Below are 9,590 nucleotides of genomic sequence, written 5' to 3'. Positions count from 1 at the left end.
AAGTCTCTTGTTCAATTGCTCAAACAAATCTCACTATTCCTCACCTCCCTGCCTTTGCTCAAGGTTTGCCCTCTGATTTGAACATCTTCTCCTTCCCATTTTTCCTGCTGACTTTTCTCACCTCGTTGACTCCTACTTAACTATTGTAACTCAATTCAAGAGTTCCCTCTTCCAGAAAGCTTCCTCTGACCCCCTCTTCCACCCCAAACTAGAGGAGAGTTCCCTCCCTAGGCTATCAAAATGCAGATGCATCCACTTCTCTAGAACTGCACTAGTCACACTGTACTCCCATGAGATGAAGCTCTTCGAGGACAAGACTGTCTCACTCATCCTTTCCCTCTTCTCTTTCTCTAAAGCCAGTGGTCCTCAGTGATCAGCAGCATCCTCATCACCTGGGACCTTGCTAGAAGTACAAATTATAAGGTGGGTCCACCCCAGACCCACTGAATCAGAAATTGGGGGCGGGGCCAGCAAGCTGGGCTTTAACAGGCTTTCCAGGGGATTCTGATGCCCACTCAAGTCTGAGAAGCACTGATCTCAAGGGATTCTCTTATCTCTTGCCTGGCCCACTGGGACAGCTCCCCACTGAGCTTCCTCATCTGTTACTTTCCAATCTGTTCCCCACACTACAGCCAGATTACTTTGTTGTAACATGGTGGCGCAGTGGTAAATAATCTGCCTGCCAACGCAGAAGACATCAGAGATGCAGGTTCAATCCTTGGGTCAGGGAGATCCCCTGGAGTAGCAAATGGCAACCTGCTCCAGTATTCTTGTCAGGAAAAGTCCTTGGACAGAGGGGCCTGGTGGGCTACAGTCCATGGGATTGCAGAGAGTCAGACACGACTGAATGATTGAGTACATACAGCTCAACATGTAAGGGCCCTGTTCAAAAGCCTTAAGTGCTTCCTTTTTCCCTTAGAATTAAAGACCCGACCCCTCACCATGGCCTACAGGATCCAGCCTTGGTTTGATCTCCAGCCTTGCCCTGAAGTCCCCACCACTAACTCTCCACCATCGGACACACTGGCTTGCTCTCTTGCTTTTAACTTCTTAGAGCAGCAATCTCTTCCTGCCTTGGGCCTTGTGCTGGGACCAGGGAAAGGGCATAAACGAGTCACCTTCTCTGCCCTTGAGGAGGGGCAGTCAAGTAGGAGACACAGATATGGACACAAATAAACATGCAGATTACAGGAAGCAAAGGAACAGAGTTGGGCATGTCGTGGACAAGCAGCCAAGATTAATTCCTTCTGGGGATTTCCTTTCTGTGGCCATTTCCGACTGTTTCAAAGCCCTAAGGGGAAGATTTCCCCATTTGAACATTCCAGCTCTAGTTATTCCATGGCCCCGAGCCTCAGTCCCCACATCTGTAAAACGGGCCAGGGGCAAGGCCACATCAGGATGCGTGTAGTGCGCACTTGAGCACAGGGTGTGCCTGCCGCAGGGGCACAGCAGGGCCATGGTTCTTCCTTGTTGCTGGAGCAGCTCCAAGTTTAGATCTTGGGGACACCCGAGCCTCAAAAGAAAATTGAGTATGTCCTGAAAAAAAAAAAAAAAAAAAGAGTTCAGCAGCAAGCTTGGGGTTAGGCCTAAAGAGAAAGGAAATTTCCCCTCCACATTGAGAAATCTCCCTCCTGTGGGTGTGGTAGTGAATGTGAAAGTGGAACCTCCCTCCTGGCCCCTGCACTTACCAGAAGGGGCACTGAGGCTTGCAAAGGCCTTACAGAAAGAGCAGCTGTTGAACAGGAACTGGGGCCACTGCTTCTGGGAAGCTGGGGGCTTCTGGGGCAGCGCCCAGAGGCCCAGTGTTTACGAAGCCCAGAAGCACCTGCACTAAGACCGTGTTAGACATAGACCAGATCATGCTGAGCTCTTGGCACATCCCCCAGAGAGAAAGCCAGGATCACTTCTCCAGGGCTCAGAGCTCCCAGATTCCCAGATAAAACAGTGCAGCTACGGCCACCAGGAGGAGGTGGGGCATGCAGAACAGGCTGAGTGGGTTAGATATTCATATATTCATTCATTCACTCTTAAATTCTTCATCTGTCAAATGGGGAAAGGAAGTATTTTTGCTGTCTATTTGGGATACATATAGTGGGGAAGGGTGGAAAAAGGGTTGTTAGGAGAACAAATGAGAGAATAAATTCAGTCATCATTTCATGTATCCTAACAAAGCACCTGCTTCTTGATGAAAGTGAAAGAGGAGAGTGAAAAAGTTGACTTAAAGCTTAACATTCAGAAAACTAAGATCTTGGCATCTGGTCCCATCACTTCATAGGAAATAGATGGGAGACAGTGGAAACAGTGTTAGACTTTATTTTTGGGGGCTCCAAAATCACTGCAGATGGTGACTGCAGCCATGAAATTAAAAGACACTTACTCCTTGGAAGGAAAGTTGTGACCAACCTAGATAGCATATTAAAAAGCAGAGACATGACTTTGCCAACAAAGGTCCATCTAGTCAAGGCTATGGTTTTTCCAGGGGTCATGTATGGATGTGAGAGCTGGACTGTGAAGAAAGCTGAGTGCCAGAAAATTGATGCTTTTGAACTATGGTGTTGGAGAAGACTCTTGAGAGTCCCTTGGACTGCAAGGAGATCCAACCAGTCCATCCTAAAGGAGATCAGTCCTGGGTGTTCATTGGAAGGACTGATGCTGAAGCTGAAACTCTGGTACTTTGGCCACCTCATGCAAAGAGTTGACTCACTGGAAAAGACCCTGATGCTGGGAGGGATTGGGGGAAGGAGGAGAAGGGGACGACAGAGGATGAGATGGCTGGATGGCATCACTGACTCTATGGGCATGAGTTTGAGTAAACTCCGGGAGTTGGTGATAGACAGGGAGGCCTGGCGTGCTGCGATTCATGGGGTCGCAAAGAGTCGGACACGACTGAGTGACTGAACCGAACCGAACCAAGTACCTGGGCCTTCCAGGTAGGTCAGTGATGAAGAATCCACCTGCCAATTCAGGAGATGCAAGAGATGCAGATTCGATCCCTAGGTCAGGAAGATCCCCTAGAGGAGGAAATGGCTACCCACTCTAGTATTCTTGCCTGGAAAATATTCTTGTCCTCCTAGGGACAGAGGAACCTGCTGGGCTACAGTCCATGGGGTTGCAAAGAGTCAGACACCACTGAGCAACTGAGAATGCATGCATGCAACTAAGCACCTGCTATAATAAAAATAATAATGGATGTTTATAGAGTGCTACTTTAATCCTTATAACCACTCTTCTGAAGTAGCTTCTATTATTTCAATTTACAGATGAGAAACTGAGGCTCAGAAAGATGAACTCACCCAGATTACATGGCTCGTCAGTGATAGAACTGGGATTTGAACATGAGCCCACTGTTAACTAGTCCTGTGCTCAGAGCCACAGACAGAGCTTACAGCAAATCTCTGGCACTAGAGTCAGGGATCTTCAAGGTCAAAAATGATCATCTATTAACCTCTGAATCTGCTGTGCCTGGGCCACAGCCCAGGGTGTCGAAGCTAATCACTAAATGTGGGTGGGCCACTTTAATATTTATAAAGCAAAGTGAAACGAAGCAATCTGGTAGGGCAGACGGGGGAGCAAACAGAGCATTGTGAGTAACAGGTGTGTGTGTATGTGTGTGTGTCTGACTCTTTGTGACCCTGTGAACTGTAGCCTACCTGTCTCCTCTGTCCATGGGATTTTCCAGACAAGAATTTTGGAGTGAGTTGCCATTTCCTCCTCTATGCGATTTTCCCAGCCCAGGAATCAAACCCATGTCTCCTGAGTCTCCCACGTCTCCTGCATTGCAGCCAGAACCTTGACCTGCGGAGCCACTGGGGAAGCCGCTGTAACAGGTAGGTGCCTACAAAGGACTTCTGAGCTAGTGCTGCATCAGCAAGTACCCATCAGGGTCTCAACGGCCCATCACTTTATTTGTGTTTAGAGGAGGGCTTATCTGCAAAGATGTAGATGTAGAAGAATCACAGGGCAAGTATAGGAGTTTAGTAGCTGCTGAACTTCTCCCACAAGGGGAGGGAGCATCCTGCAGGGTTGATCACCTTAGTCGGAGCACGTGAGGGACATGCCAGCTCCAGTGCCCTGGCAGGGAGGAAGGCATTCCCTCTCTCCTGAAGTTCCCAACTGGACAAGCACCCACTGATGCCATCCCCACAGATCAACTTCCTGGGCACAGCGCAAATGGAGAAAGCTGGAGTGTGGATCTAAAAAGGGGGGGGGGGGGATAAGATATTCTGCATAGATGGGAAGGAGGTGTAGGTGTTTACTGGAAAGCAGAACTGGATGCGACATTCCCCTTGAGGGAAAGGAAGTGCAGTCACCTTGTCCGGAAGGCTTGGAATACTTAAATATATCAGGACGTTGGGAATGAGAGATGGAGTGGTAGGAATCGATATCAGAGAGAGACAGAGACTGGATCATGGGAAGGTAAAGCAGGAGTAAAGGTAAAGTGCCGTTCTGCAGGCACTGAGAAACACTGAAAGCATTTAAGCAAGGAAGTGACTGGCATCTATATGTTTAACATATTATTATTAACTTTATGTAAAGACTTACGGTGCCCATTATAGATGCTTGGAAAATGGTGGCTAACTAAAACGGCCATTCCCCAGTGAGAAAGAAGACTCTAAGAAATTAAGGAAGGTTGGGCCATATTGCAAAGGTCTGGCCTTGCCAGAGTTCAGCTGCAGTTCACTCTTGATTTCTGTGCTATAGGATGATTGTCTGAATGAAAGTGAACTCTGTCTCTCTGCCCCACCATCAGATAAGCCCTGTGTAATCTAAATCCATTTTGATCTCAACAGAGATCTGTGTACACATGCACACACTTGGCAGCCATGGGCTGTGGACCTGGTGCTCTTGCTTGTGATTTGAGCCATGTTATCAATACTTGTGAGTGTAAACTTGGGAGATCAAAGCGATCCAGGTCAGAAAGGCTAATATTGAAATTCCAGGCTTGCAGGCACAGCTCTCAAATTCCATGGCTCAGAATCAAGTTCCCATACAATCAAATCAAACATTTGCTTGACAGAGTTGTAGGGCTCTGGAGTGTGGGTGGGGTTTGCATTTAGAAGAAATTGAGGGTACGCCCAGAATGGAATTCTGTGCAATTCCAGCTGAGGATGGTTTTTAGGTTAAAAGCTCTGTGTGACCCTAGTTGGAGGAAATGTATTTTCATGGTCCAGCTTTAATATCACAGAGGAGATGTTTATAGTCTTTGGAAATAATATATTCTGCTGCTCTCAAGAGGAAAGACCTGGAGATACCACACCTTACCCAGCAAAGTAATATGAAAACTAGATATAATGGGCATAACCTTCCGAAACTAAATAGGCTCATAACACATGGGTCTGTTTTTGTAATTGGCCTTGATATTATTGTTCCTTCACCACCGCAAACATGCAGATCAGAGACAATACTCATTGGCGATACTGAACCATCTTTTCTGTCTACCCCATTCACTTCAGTAAACCTTTGGAGAGTGCCTTTCATATGCTAGGTAAAATGTAAGGCTTATTTTGAGTGCAAAGATGAATAAGATGGCCCCTCAAGCAAATTAACCAGTCTTAGGAAGATGATACACTTACTACTAGTTATAATACAATGTTTGTGACTTAGGGGTGGGATATACCCAAGTCTATGGATTCACAGGTAACAGAGTCATTCATTTTTTTTTAATTTTCATTTTTAAATAAAGGATAATTACTTTATAATACTGTGATGGTTTCTGCCATATGTCAACATGAATCGGCTGTAGGGATACCTATGCCCCTTCCCTCTTGAACTTCCCTTCCCATCCCACCCCACTAGGTTGGCACAAAACACCAGCTTTGGGCTCCCTGCACCACACAATTCCCACTGGCTATCTATTTTACATATGGTAATATATATGTTTCAATGCTACTCTCTTAAATCATCCCACCCTCTCCTTCCCCAACTGTGTCCAAAAGTCTGTTCTTTACGTCTGCGTCACCTTTGCTGCCCTCCAAGTAGAATCATCAGTACCATCTTTCTAGATTCCATATATATGCATTAATATACAAGATTTGTCTTTCTTTTTCTTACTTCACTCTGCATAATAGGCTCTATGTTTATCCGCCTTCTTAGAACTGAGAGCCTCTCATCTTAGTAGCAATGGATTAATTTTCGTGGAGGAGCTGGACCTCCAAGTCTTTCCTAATGTAGTGTAATAAATAGCACTGGATCCCAGAAACCGAGGTTCAAATCCTGGCCCTGCCACTATTTGAGCTGTGTTATCTGGAATGTATAACTTAATACGTTGTTGCCAGAGACGCGTTAATACATTTTCTGTTACCCAAACATTAATGACCAGGGTGTTTCAATATTCACTTACATAACAAATCACTGGCCACAAGCGTTAGTTTCTGCAAAAATCCCCTGGTCAATAATGTGTTAACCTCACCGAATCTTAATTTTCTTGTCTGCAGAACGGGTATAATTATAGGATCTACCTCATCGAAGTGTCTGAAGAAATAATGAGCTATCTACGTAAGACATGCAGCACTGTTCCTTGTAAAGCTTGCCCAGTAGATCATTTAGTTACCATTATTTCAAAAAGGAACTTAACATTTCATCTTAAAAACATCCCTTTCTGTGCTGGCATACAATCAAATCAATTATAGCTTACATCCATGTAAACTATATCCATGAAACATACATAATTGATAATATTTAACCAATTTTGACCTATAAAAATGGCAACCTCATAATAGCTTTTCAAAACACCTTCTCCTGCAATATCTCATTTGATCTCTGCAACAATTTTGTGAGTGTGTTAGTGCTATGTGTTAAGTTGCTTCAGTCATATCTGACTCTTTGTGACCCCATGGACTGTAGCCTGGCAGGCTCCACTGTCCATGGGATTCTCCATGTGAGAATACTGGAGTGGGTTGCCATTTCCCCTTCCAGGGGATCTTCCTGACCAAGGGATTGAATCCATGTTTCTTATGTCTCCTGCATTGGCAGGAGGGTTCTTTACCACCACGATTTGGAGGAAATCCTCCCAGATTCCAAAAACACCTCCTTCCTCAATTCACATGGATGCTGAGACACTATCACATTCAATGGCTCCTGCTGTTTGTCACAGGTAAGCACGTGGCCTCATTGGACCAAATGAGGACCAAAACTTCTAAAATTTTTTTTTTTCTTTTCTGACTAGAGTCTTAGAGAGCTTTGCTAGCCTTTCTCCAATAACTGAAGTTGCTGGGTATTAAACTCTGGAGCAGCTGGTGGCTATGTTTTCTAATTAGCATTTATTTATCTAATTAGCATTTATTGAGCTAATCCTTCATTTATCTAATTAGCATTTATTGAGCGCCTTCTATGCTCCAGGCACTGTGTTGGGGGCAAGGGATTAACAAACGGATAAGATCCTTTCCATCAGTGAACTTCATTGTACTTAAAGAGATCGAAACTAAGCAATGAAATGAATCAGTGATGGTAAAATACAATCAGTGCTTTGCTGGAACTATAGGGAAAGAACTAGGCTACACAGAGAGAGGAGGATACAGTCGACACACTGATAGATGCTGAAAAAGTGGTGGAGGGAGCAGTAGTGGGATATGAGTCCCTGGTTCCAGCAGCATCTGAGGCTCTGCTCTCTTGCTGGCCTCCTAACACCTTAGCTGTTCAGCTTTCCCTGGATTTCATATTATAGTTGAATTCAGTTAGGTTTCTATCAGTTATAATCAAGGACCCATTGTAATATAGCAATCTAGAAGGGAGCATGTGAAAATGAAACAAGGAAGGGAATGTTTGGAAAAGTGGATCGGAAACCTAAGCCACTCAAATCCTTTTCGGATATGTAGCTTAAGTACAAATCATAAATAACTAATGTAATCTGGGACACTGTGTGAGATTTAAGAAATAATTCATCAACTTTCATCAAGTCATTGCTGTCATCGCCATCTTTGATGGCTTTTTATGTTTAACAATATGAAAATATCCAATAGAATCAGAGTATCTGGAAGTTGAAAAGAACTTTAAGGATCATGAAATCGGAACTCACTTTACAGATGTGGAAATGGAAGCCCAGAGTGATACATGACAAGTTCAAAGTCACGTAACGTGAAAGCAGCCAGGTTAGAGTTGAACACAGGATGCCTGACTCTCAGTTCATGTTCAGGCTACCATGGACTCATTCATTCACTCCTTCAAGAAACATTTTGAGTGTCTATTATGTGTCAGGCCCTATTCTAGGCACTGGGGTCACAGTGGTTTCTGTTCTCATTGTTTCATTCTAATTCAGGAAAGACATACAATAAAAGATATATATCAATAGAAAATCTTGTGGTCCATGTTAGAAAGAACCTAAAACAATGTGAGAAAATATGTATATGGGAAAGGAGTCATGTTATTCTAAACTGAATGGTCAGAGAAGTCTTCTCTGGAGACATGTGGTTTAAATCAGGATTTGAGTGGCTGGAGGAATCATGTGCAAGAGTATTCTAAGAGAAGAAGGAAAAGTATTCCAAGGAGAGGTGATTGATGGTGCAGAAGTCCTGAAACTGGAGTGAGTTTACTTATTCAAAGAAAACAAAGAGGGTTAGTGTAGCTGAGGCACAGTGAGAAAAGGGGAATTAGGGATTGAGATGAACTGAAGAAGGAGAGGTCAGCAGGGGCTAGATTGTCGCCTTTGGGGCCAAGGCAAAGAAAGGATGAGGTTCTGACCCTCAGTGTAACAGGAAGCCATTTGGGCAGTTTTAAAGAAAGAAGCAACATGACTTAACTTCTCTTTTGAAACCTGATTCTAATAACTTGCTGGTCAGTGAAGAGTAGAAATAAAGAGCTGGTAAGGCAGGTAAGAATGCTGGGGATCTGGATGAGGGTGGAGTCACAGAGGTGGAGAGAATATGATGCTTTTCAGATATGCCAGGGGATGTAGAGTTGGTAGGACTTGACAGTGGCTTGGTATTGGGGAGATGATGGATCCAGTCTGAATCAATAGCCAAGTCCTGAGTTTTTGCCTTAAGAAACTGAACAGATGGTGTTGCCATTCACTGTGGGTCAATGGGGAAGGTGAAGGATTGAGAAAAAAAAAAAAAACAAATCAAGAGCTCTGTTTTACGTATCATTCTGTACTCTTCCGTGATGGCTCAAACTGTAAAGAGTCTGCCTGTAATGAGGGAGATCCCTGGGTCTGATCCCTGGGTCGGGAAGATCCCCTGGAGAAGGAAATGGCAACCCACTCTAGTATTCTTGCCTGGAGAATCCCATGGACAGAGGAGACTGACAGGCTACAGACCATGGGGTCACAAAGAGTCAGACACAACTGAGTGGCTAACACACTCTGTACTCTTGCACCACAAGAGGTCTATATTGAAGGACAGCAACTAACAAAGTAAGTCTGAAAAAGAATCAGAAGGAAACTTTAGAGGGCAAAGACCGCTGCTCAGCTGCTACACACCTGGTCATCTGGTTCCCTTATTCCTCATTGATTAATCAACATGGATCAGCCTAATAAATAATAATCATCATGATGGCAAGCCACAGAGAGGTAGCCAGAAACTGTCAAAGGTTCATCTCAGCATGAAAAGTTACAGGTCAGACCCTACCAGGAAATACAGAGTTGGACCAGGAGGGGC

The sequence above is a fragment of the Odocoileus virginianus genome, chromosome 5 (genome assembly GCF_023699985.2).
Source record: "Odocoileus virginianus isolate 20LAN1187 ecotype Illinois chromosome 5, Ovbor_1.2, whole genome shotgun sequence".
NCBI classification, from domain to species: domain Eukaryota; kingdom Metazoa; phylum Chordata; class Mammalia; order Artiodactyla; family Cervidae; genus Odocoileus; species Odocoileus virginianus.
The sequence above is the reverse complement of the archived record's forward strand: the minus strand, read 5'-3'. Positions refer to the sequence as shown.